Source organism: Rhinopithecus bieti, unplaced genomic scaffold (genome assembly GCF_001698545.2).
Source record: "Rhinopithecus bieti isolate Rb0 unplaced genomic scaffold, ASM169854v2 scaffold_4101, whole genome shotgun sequence".
Lineage (NCBI taxonomy): Eukaryota > Metazoa > Chordata > Mammalia > Primates > Cercopithecidae > Rhinopithecus > Rhinopithecus bieti.
This window is the reverse complement of record NW_016804458.1, coordinates 803,793-815,459: the sequence shown is the minus strand read 5'-3', so window position 1 is coordinate 815,459 and position 11,667 is coordinate 803,793. Positions and strand designations below refer to the sequence as shown.

Below are 11,667 nucleotides of genomic sequence, written 5' to 3'. Positions count from 1 at the left end.
CATTGAGGAAAAACCAGATTTACTGCACAGAAATTTATCCTCAAGTTTTCTTATTGAATACATTTTTGCTTCCAGTGCCAGAGAGGGCTCTGGAAGGACCAGCTCACAGGCTGGGTCCCAGGAGAGCTGGGAGGGCTAGTGGGCAAGGCCCCAGGGCTCAGCTCCCACCTTCAACTTCCACTTCTGCCTCTAGCTTCCTGAGTCACTCACAGCACAGCCAGGGAATAGGCCTGTCTCAGGCAGGTCGCTGTGCCTCCTTTGCTGCTACTGCTCTCTTTGCTGCTGAGCGGGTTTCAGGCTCTGGATGGGAGATTCTGGCTGCAAGTGCAGGAGTCAGAGATGGTACAGGAGGGACTGTGTGTCTCTGTGACCTTCTCCTTCTCCTACCCACTGAGGGGCTGGATGAGTCTACCCCAGCCTGTGGCCACTGGTTCAAAGAAGGGACCAACACAAACATGAGTGCTCTAGTGGCAACAAACAACTCAAAATAAGTAGTGCAAATAAGTACCTAGGGCCGATTCCAGCTCACTGGGGATCCCCACTACCAGAGTTGCTCCTTGGTGATCAGAGATGTGCAGATGGAGGATACGGCAGTGTACTCCTTTCAGGTGAAGAGAGGAAGCTTTGTGAGATATAATTTCATGAATACATTCTTTCTGGAACTGACAGCCCTGACTCAGAAGCCTGATGTCTACATCCCCAAGGCCCTAGAGCATGGGAAGCCAGTGACAGTCATCTGTGTGTTTACCTGGGTTTTTGAGGAATGCCTAACCCCTTCTTTCTCCTGGATGGGGGAGGCCCTGTCCTCCCAAGGAACTGGAACAACCTCCCATTTCTCAGTGCTCAACCTCACACTCAGACCCCAGGACCACGACACCTACCACAATTGCTGCATAGATTTCTCCAGAACAGGCGTGAGTGCATGGTGGACCATCCAACTCTGCGTGGCTTATGCCTCCAGGTACCTTGTTATCAGCATTTCCCATGACAATGCAGCAACTGAATTGGCCTCATCCCATATTTCCTCCGAAAAATCAGGGCCCATGAAGGATGTGGTTCTGGTAGCCACCAGGGAGGGAGCTGTGAAGATCCTGCTTCTCTGTATCTGCTTCATCTTCCTCAGTGTCAGTTTCTACAGGAGGAAGGTGGTGAGGGCAGCAGTGGGTGTGGAGGCTGCAAACACTGTCACAGGCTAATCCCTCAGGCCTCCAGACTGTGCTTCCAGATGCCTGCTTGTCCAGTTCCTCCACAATCTGAATGGCCATGTTTCCTCTCCATGCTGGAGGATGAAGGGCAAACACCACAGCCTGGACTGAAGGCCTCGCAGGGTCGGTCCCCTGCTAGACTCTGCTCCTGATCCCTCTTCTCCCTGTATCATCCAATGTCTTCCCACATCCACTGGACCAAGCCTCTGTGACTTTGAGACTTTGCATGTGTAGTTCCTTCTCCTGAAATGCCCTTCTTTCCCCATCCCTGCCTATCCAGGTCTTGAAAATTCTTCAGACTCAGTCTTAAATGTCACCCTGGGCTGTGTGTATTCATTATATGGTCTTGATGGAAGTAGGACATTGAATTATGTATTCATAGACTCACTCAGCAAGTATAACTGAACATCTGCTATGTGCCAGGATTATCATAAACACCAGAGCAGCATGCGTGGGAACAACCTCAAAAATCTCTGTCATCCAAAGGTCTTGAGTAGATATTTCCTACAATATCTAAAAGTGCATTTAGGTTGATATACTGGGTAAAGAAAATGTGGTACATGTACACCATGGAATACTATGCAGCCATAAAAAAAGAATGAGATCATGTCCTTTGCAGGGACATAGATGGAGATGGAGGCCATTATCCTCAGCAAACTAATGCAGAAACAGAAAACCAAATACTGCATGTTCTCACTCATAAGTGGGAACTAAATTATGAGAACACATGGACACATAGAGGGGAACAACCCACACTAGGGCATTTCAGAGGGTGAGAGGAGGGAGAGGATCAGGAAAAATAACTAATGGGTACTAGGCTTAATACATGGGTGAGGAAATAGTCTGTACAAGAAACCCACATGACACAAGTTTACCTATGTAGCTAACTTGCATATCCTGCACATGTACCCCTGAACCTAAAATAAATGTTAATTTTTTTTTTTTGCTTCCAGACATAGTTGTAACACTTATAGTAAGAGGTGAAGAAAGATGTTTGGAACAGGGAAGTTCTAAATTAGACAGACATGATGGCATTAATCTGGAGATAGATTAAGCATACATTTTTCCCATTATGTTAGCATTAATTTTAGATGAAATTTTTATGTGTATGTAACTTAGGACTAAATGGAACCTCAATACGGAAGTAGTGAAATGTCACTACGCAAATTTCTTTCAAAGTCTGTTTGGGTGCAGATTAGTGAATAATAGAGTCTGAATACAGAGGAGAAGAAAGGAAAGAATAAAGTTTTAAACATTGTTGCTAAAACATTTTAAAGACAACATTTTCTACATTGAAAACTTTTTTTCTTGTCCTGTAACTCTGCCTTAATTATCCCACGTGATTGTTGAGGGAGAGAATTGAGGTAGTGAATATAAACACAGTTTGTAAACTACAACTTCTTATGCAAATGTAAGATTTTGCTATTGCTGTGTCGAGCTGGATCTTGTTTCTAAGCCTTTCCAAATTTTATTCTACTATTCCAACTAAGATACACATACTCTGAATGGCATGTGTAAGAGCTTCTCAGGGATACTATGCCTGAAATAGACTAAAGGAATAAACTTCCAGATCTTTGACTTCGACATATACTTGGTCCTCAGACTGATCTGTCTGACAAAGCACCTATTTTGGAGGGGAGAGTGTTACTTTCCCACCACCCTTTTCACAGTTTTCCTTTCCTTACTTTTCTAAAGAAGGACATACCTCTTTCTTACCTATTCAGGGTATTGTGATATATTTTCTGGGAGACAAAATATTTATGGCTTCAAACAAAGGGATAATTTTAAATATTAATGTGATATTCAGGAAAGGATTGCTTTTGGATAATAAATATATTTGCAAATTAAATTTCACTTCTCTGTTTTCAACAAAATTGAGGGAAACAATCAAGTTGTTAGCTCATATAGCACTAAAAATAATTTTTGATGATGAATGATATAGAACTTTGGTATGTACATTAATAAATATAAGTACATGTATATGTATACTGTCATAAAATTTCCATTTCCCATAGTATAAGAAATGTCTATCAGTATCTACATAATAAAACAAATTATAATAGAATTTATGGTGAACCCTCTCTCATTATAGTAGTAAGTTGTTTATCCAGAAATACATTACTAATCAAAAATATTAAGTGCCATCTATCTTATTAAAAATGCATTTCCAAGAACATACCTCAAAATAATAAGCACTATCTATGAGAAACCTACAGGCAACATCATACTGAATGGGCAGAAGCTGGAAGTATTCCCCTTGAAAACTGGCACAAGACAAGGATGCCCTGTCTCACAACTCCTATTGAACATAGTACTGGAAGTCCTAGCCAGAGCAATCAGGCAAAAGAAACAAATAAAGTTATCCAAATAGGAAGAGAGCAAGTCAAATTATCCCTGTTTGTAGATGACATGTTTCTATATCAGAAAACCCTATAGTCTATGGCCAAAAGCCCCTTCAGCTGATAAACATCACCTGCAAGATTTCAGATACAAAATCAATGTACAAAAATCACTAGCATTCCTATACAACAACAACAGTCAAGTCAAGAGTCAAACCAGGAAGGCAATCCCATACACAGTTGCCACAAATATAATAAAATACCAAGGAATAGAGCTAACCAATGAGGTGAAAGATCTGTACAATGAGAACTACAAAACATTGCTCAAAGAAATCACAGATAATATAAACAAATGGAAAAACATCCCATACTCATGAATAGGAAGAATCAATATTATCAAAATGGCCATACTGCCCAAAGCAATTTATAGATTCAGTGTTATTACTACCAAACTACCAATGACATTCTTCACAGAACTAGAACAAGTTATTTTAAAATTCATATGGAACCAAAAAAGAGCCCAAATAACCAAGGCAATTCAAGCAAAAAGAGCAAAGCTGGAGACATCATGCCACTTGACTTCAAACTACACTGCAGGGCCATAGTAACCAAAACAGTATGGCATGAAAACAGGTACAAAAACAGGCACATAGACCAATGGAACAGAATAGAGAGCCCAGAAATGAGGCCACACCCCTATGACTATCTAATCTTCAACAAAGCTGACAAAAACAAGCAATGAGGAAAAGACTCCCTATTCAGTAAATGGTGCTGGGATAACTGGCTAGTCATATGCAGAAGATTGAAACTGGACGTCTTCCTTACACCATAGACAAAAATCAACTCAAGATCGATTAAAGTCTTACATGTAAAACCCAAAACTATAAAAACCCTGGAAGACAAACTAGGCAATACCAGTCTAGACATAGGAATGAACACAGATTTCATGATGAATACACCAAAAGCAATTGCAACCAAACCAAAAATTGACAAGTCAAATAAAATTTAAAGAGTTTCTGCACAGCAAAAGAAACTGTCATCAGGGTAAACAAACAACCTACAGAATGGGGGAAAATTTTTGCAAACTATGTATCCAACAAAGGTCTAATATCCAACATTTATAAATAACTTAAACAAATAAACAAATTTACAGGGAAAAAAATCCATTAAAAAACCCCGTGGCAAAGGACATAAATAGATACTTTTCAAAAGAAGACATACATGTGGTCAACAAGGATATGAAGAAAAGCTCAACATCACTAATCATTAGATAAATGCAAATCAAACCACAATGAGATACCATCTCACATTAGTCAGAATAGCTATTAATAAACAGTCAAAAAATAACAAATACTGGTGAATTTGCAGAGAAAAGGAAATGCTTATACACTGCTGGTGGGAGTGTAAATCAGTTCAAACACTGTGGAAAGCAGTGTTGAGATTCCTCAAAGAGCTAAAACAGCACTGCCATTCAACCCAGCAATCCCATTGCTAGGTGTATACCCAAAGGAATATAAATCATTCTGCCATAAAGACACATGTATGTGTATGTTCATTGCAGCACTATTCACAAGAGCAAAAGCATGGAATCCACCTAAATCACCTAAATGCCCATTAACGATAGCCTGGATAAAGAAAATGTGGCACACATACACCATGGAGCCATAAAGAAGAATGAAATCCTGTTCTTTGCAAGTACATGGATGAAGTTGGTGGCCATTATTCTTAACAAACTAACTCAGGAACAGAAAACCAAATACTGCATGTTCTCACTTATAAGTGGGAACTAAATGCTGAGAACACATGGACACAAAAAGGGCATCAACAGACAGTGGGACCTAACTGAGAATGGAGGGTGTGAGGAGGAAGAGAATCAGAAAAAATAACCAGTGGGTGCTAGGTTTAATATCTGAGTGATGAAATCATCTGTCCAACAAACTCCCATGACCTGAGTTCACCCATATAAAACACACGCACTTGTACCCCTGAACTTAAAAGAAAAAAAAAATGCATTTTCAATAAAAATTTAATTTTATTAAAATTTATCAAATCTGAAAATATTGATATCTTAACTTCTTAATTTTGGAGTGATTAGGGTCCTTGGTTATTTGGTTATTTTCTCTGTCTAAATTCGGTTCTTTAAATTTCAAATAGTTTTGGGGATTTAAATTCCATTAGTATGCTACTAACTCCCAAATTTATATCTCTAAGCTTCCTCTAAACTCCAGAATTATGAAGCCAATTGCTTCCTCAACATCTCTTGTTTTTCAAAAAATTTCAAATTTTTAATTGTTGTGAGCACATAGTAGGTATATATATGTATATATACACACACACATATATATACACCATATATATGGGTTACATGAGATATTTTGATATAGTCATGCAATGAGTAATAATAAAAAAACACAATCATATCAGGATACATAGGGTATCCATCACCTTGAGCATTTATCCTTTGGTTTACAACAATCCAATTATACTCTTTTATTTTTAATTGAACAGTTAAATTAATTTGTACTATAGTCACCCTGTTATGCTAGCAAATACTTGGTCTTATTTATTCTTTCTGGCGGTTTTTTCACTCATTAACCATCCCCTCTTCCCCAGCAACCTTCCACCCCGACTCCATCTACCCTTCCCAGCCTCTGGTAACCATCCTTCTCCTCTCTATCTCCATGAGTTCAATTATTTTAATTCTTAGCTCCCATAGGTAAGTGAGAATATGTGACGTTTGTCTTTCTGTGCCTGGCTTATTTCACTTAACATCTCCATTTGTATGTCTGACGTCTTAAACTCCTGAGGTTTCCTCCAAACCTGCTCTACCAACAGCTTTTTATGTTAGTTGAGGGAAGCTCAATTTTCCCAGTAGTTTGATCCCTGAGCCTTGGCACTGTTCTTAATTCCTTTCTTTTCTTTCTTCTTCTTCTTCTTTTTCTAATATCCCACATTCACTCTGTTAAGAAATCCCATGAGTTTTACCTTCAAACTATATCTGGAATCTAATGGCCTCTCACTATGCCACTGCTAAAGACACTAAAAATGGCTCAAGCCTCCATTATCTTTTATATGAATTATGCAGTAGTTTCTTCTCTGGTGTCCCTGAGTCTACAATTCTCACCATATAGTCTATTTTTAATCAATAGCCAGAATCATCTTGATAAAATACATTATATAATGTCACTCCTCTCATAATTCTGCAAAGTTAACTGTGATGTTTAATTTTATGTGTCAATTTGGCTGCGCCATGGTGCCCAGATAGTTTGTCCAACACTATTCTGGAGGTTTCTGTCAGAGTGTTTTTGGATGAGATTAACATTTAAATTGGTGGATTTGAGTAAAGCAGATTATCTCTGTAACGTGAGTGAGCCTTTTCCAAACAGTGAAAGGCCTGAATAGAATGAAAGACCTACCTGACCAAGAGGGAGTTCTGCCGACAACCTGCAGAATTGAACTGTAGCATTGACTCTTCGTTGGGTCTAGCCTACCTTGCAGAGTTTGGACTTGCCAGCCTCCATAATCATGTGAGTCAATGCACTAAAATTACCTCCTTTAACTTACACACATACACACACACACACACACACACACAAACACACACACATACACACACACACACGCACATTTATTCATTCTGTTTTTCTGGGGAATCCTAACAGTACCATTTAAAAAGCTTTCCCTTTTAAAATACCAGGATGTCTCTTATCAAAACATCTATTTATTTATGCAATAAGACAAGAAAAAAGATTAGTTAAAATGAATATTTAGGTTTTCTGTTTTTTCTTTTTTGTGTGTGTTTATTTTTCTAATAAATATGTCCCTTTGTCTAAGTTTTCAAAATTATTGACACAAAATACAAATTTTAGATTCTCTATTACCTCTGTGGTTTTGCCCCATTTTTTATTCTTGATATACTATTTACAACTTCCTTTTTTTTCTTTATCAGTATTTCCAGAAATTTGATAAAATTAATTTTATTAATCTTCTAAAAGTATCAGTTGTTGGCAGATTCCGAGCTCTCAATTGGAATGCCTCCACATCACTCAGCCACACTCAGGGGCTGGACGCCTCACTCCCGTTTCCGAGCCATAAAAGGTCTAAGGCCGCTTCCCCCAAGCCAGCAGAACATCCAGTCATGGATAAAAATGGGCTGGTTCAGAAGGCCAAACTGGCTGAGGAGGCTGAGCGATGTGATGACATGGCAGCCTGCATGAAGTCTGTAATTGAGCCAGGAGCTGAATTGTCCAATGAGGAGAGGAATCTTCTCTCAGTTGCTTATAAAAATGGTGTAGGAGGCCGGGCGCGGTGGCTCAAGCCTGTAATCCCAGCACTTTGGGAGGCCGAGACGGGCGGATCACGAGGTCAGGAGATCAAGACCATCCTGGCTAACCCGGTGAAACCCCGTCTCTACTAAAAAATACAAAAAACTAGCCTGGCGAGGTGGCGGGCGCCTGTAGTCCCAGCTACTCGGGAGGCTGAGGCAGGAGAATGGCGTAAACCCGAGAGGCGGAGCTTGCAGTGAGCTGAGATCCGGCCACTGCACTCAGCCCGGGAGACAGAGCGAGACTCCGTCTCAAAAAAAAAAAAAAAAAAAAAAAAAAAAAAAAATGGTGTAGGAGCCCGTAGGTCATCTTGGAGGGTCCTCTCGAGTATTGAACAAAAGACGGAAGTGCTGAGAAAAAATAGCAGATGGCTCGAGAATACAGAGAGAAAATTGAGACGGAGCTAAGAGATGTCTGCAATGATATACTGTCTCTTTTGGAAAAGTTCTTGATCCCCAATGCTTCACAAGCAGAGAGCAAAGTCTTCTATTTGAAAATGAAAGGAGATTACTATGGTACTTGGCTGAGTTTGCCGCTGGTGATGACAGGAAAGGGATTGTGGATCAGTCACAGCAAGCATACCAAGAAGTTTTTGAAATCAGCAAAAAGGAAATGCAACCAACACATCCTATCAGACTGGGACTGGCCCTTAACTTCTCTGTGTTCTATTATGAGATTCTGAACTCCACAGAGAAAGCCTGCTCTCTTGCAAAGACAGCTTTTGATGAAGCCATTGCTGATCTTGATACATTAAGTGAAGAGTCATACAAAGACAGCAAGGCTAATAATGCGATTACTGAGAGACAACTTGACATTGTGGACATCGGATATCCAAGGAGACGAAGCTGAAACAGGAGAAGGAGGGGAAAATTAACCAGCCTTCCAACTTTTGTCTGCCTCATTCTAAAATTTTCACAGTAGACCATTTGTCATCCATGCTGTCCCACAAATAGTTTTTTGTTTACAATTTATGACAGGTTTATGTTACTTCTATTTGAATTTCTATATTTCCCATGTGGTTTTTATGTTTAATATTAGGGGAGTAGAGCCAGTTAACATTTAGGGAGTTATCTGTTTTCATCTTGAGGTGGCCAATATGGGGATGTGGAATTTTTATACAAGTTATAAATGTTTGGCATAGTACTTTTGGTACATTGTGGCTTCACAAGGGCCAGTGTAAAACTGCTTCCATGTCTAAGCAAAGAAAATTGCCTACATATTGGTTTGTCCTGGTGCGGAATAAAAGGGATCATTGGTTCCAGTCACAGGGGTAGTAATTGTGGGTACTTTAAGGTTTGGAGCACTTAGAAGGCTGTGGTAGAAACATACCCCATGGATACCACAGGTTAAACCATGTGTATCTGTGGAACATTCAGTCTCAAAGTGCACACCCTTGACTACAGCTGCAGAAGTATTCCTTTAGACAAAGTTGTGACCCATTTTACTCTGGATAAGGGCAGAAATGGTTCACATTCCATTATTTGTAAAGTTACCTGCTGTTAGCTTTCATTATTTTTGCTACACTCATTTTATTTGTATTTAAATGTTTTAGGCAACCTAAGAACAAATGTAAAAGTAAAGATGCAGTAAAAATGAATTGCTTGGTATTCATTACTTCATGTATATCAAGCACAGCAGTAAAACAAAAACCCATGTATTTAACTTTTTTTTAGGTTTTTTGCTTTTGCGATTTTTTTTTTTTTGATACTTGCCTAACATGCATGTGCTGTAAAAATAGTTAACAGGGAAATAACTTGAGATGATGGCTAGCTTTGTTTAATGTCTTATGAAATTTTCATGAACAATCCAAGCATAATTGTTAAGAACACAAGTATTAAATTCATGTAAGTGGAATAAAAGTTTTATGAATGGACTTTTCAACTACTTTCTCTACAGTTTTTCATATAAATTAGTCTTTCGGTTTTGAAATTTCTCTAAAGGAAATTGTACATTTTTTTTTTAAATTTATTCCTTATTCCCTCTTGGCAGCTAATGGGCTTTTACCAAGTTTAAACACAAAATTTATCATAACAACAAAAATACTACTAATATAACTACTGTTTCCATGTCCCATTATCCCCTCTCTTCCTCTCCACCCTGAAAAAAATGAGTTCCTATTTTTTCTGGGAGAGGGGGAGATTGATTGGAAAACAATGTAATGTGTTCCATTTAAAATTTTGGTATATGGCATTTTCTAACTTAGGAAGCCACAATGTTCTTGGCCCATCATGACACTGTTCTTGGCCCATCATGACAGCATTAACTGTAGTTTTGTGCTTCCAAATCACTTTCTGGTTTTTAAGAATATCTTGATACTCTTACAGCCTGCCTTTGATTTTGATCCTTTATTCTATTTGTCAGGTGCACAAGATTACCTTCCTTTTTTAGCCTTCTGTCTTGTCACCAACCATTCTTACTTGGTGGCCATGTACTTGGGAAAAGGCCGCATGACCTTTCTGGCTCCACTCAATGTCTGAGGCACCCTGCTTCCTTTGCTTGCACCCTACAGACTATTTCCCTCATCCTATTTACTGCAGTAAATCTCTCCTTAGTTGATGAGATTGTGTTTATCTCCCTTTAAAGCTCTACCTATCCTGAATGGTCTGTCATTGTCTGCCTTTAAAATCCTTCCACTTTCTTCTTCCTCTCTTCTCTAAATAATGATGGGGCTAAGTTATACCCAAAGCTCACTTTAACAAAATATTTCCTCAGTACTTTGCAGAAAACACCAAACAAAAATGCCATTTTAAAAGAGGTGTATTTTTTCTTTTAGAATGTAAGCTCCTCAAGAGCAGGGACAATGTTTTCTGTATGTTCTATTGTGCCTAGTACACTGTAAATGCTCAATAAATATTGATGATGGGGGAAAAATGTATCAGTTGTTAATTTTTAGGTTCTTTCTATTGTTTACCGGTTTGATCCGGCCCCAACCGGTTTGAACCGGTTGGATCCGGTTTGATCCTGTCCAAACCGGTTTGATCCGGTCTGAACCGGTTTGATCCGGTTGAAACCGGTTTGATCCGGTTTGATCCGGTCAGAACCGGTTTGATCCGGTTTGATCCGGTCCCAACCGGTTTGATCCGGTCAGAACCGGTTCGATCTGGTCCAAACCGGTTTGATCCGGTCAGAACCGGTTTGATCTGGTCCAAACCGGTTTGATCCGGTCCGAACCGGTTTGATCCGGTTTGATCTGGTCAGATCCGGTCCAAACCGGTTTGCTCCGGTCTGATACGGTCCAAACCGGTTTGATCCGGTTTGATCCGGTCCCAACCGGTTTGATCCGGCTTGATCCGGTCGGTCCAAACCGGTTTGATGCGGTTTGATCCGGCCCCAACCGGTTTGATCCGGTTTGATCCGGTCCCAACCGGTTTGATCCGGTTTGATCCGGTTTGATCCTGTCCAAACCGGTTTGATGCGATCCGAACCGGTTTCATCCGGTTTGCTCCGGCCCCAACCGGTTTGATCCGGTTTGATCCGGTCCGAACCGGTTTGATCCGGTTTGATCCGGTCCGAACCGGTTTGATCCGGTCCCAACTGGATTGATCCGGTTTGTTCCGGTCCGAACCGGTTTGATCCGGTTTGATCCGGTCCCAACCGGATTGATCCGGTTTGATCCGGTCAGAACCGGTTTGATCCGGTTGAAACCGGTTTGATCGGGTGGTTTGATCCGGTGTAACCGGTTTGATCCGGTTTGATCCGGTTGAAACCGGTTTGATCCGGTTTGATCCGGTCAGAACCGACTTGATCCGGTTTGCTCCGGCCCCAACCGGTTTGATCCGGTTTGATCCGGTCCCAACC

At 40.1% G+C, this 11,667-nt stretch overlaps 2 pseudogenes across 1 annotated transcript; both read left to right on the top strand.

The window, feature by feature from the left end:
• The first annotated feature begins 339 nt into the window (after nt 1-339).
• On the top strand, nt 340-1,196 carry LOC108527259 (sialic acid-binding Ig-like lectin 16; annotated as a pseudogene).
• Nucleotides 1,197-7,583: 6,387 nt separating this feature from the next.
• Nucleotides 7,584-9,750, top strand: LOC108527268 (14-3-3 protein zeta/delta-like; annotated as a pseudogene). Its single transcript, XR_001884771.1, has 2 exons — nt 7,584-7,842; nt 8,167-9,750. The product of XR_001884771.1 is annotated as a 14-3-3 protein zeta/delta-like (transcript).
• Nucleotides 9,751-11,667: the final 1,917 nt, after the last annotated feature.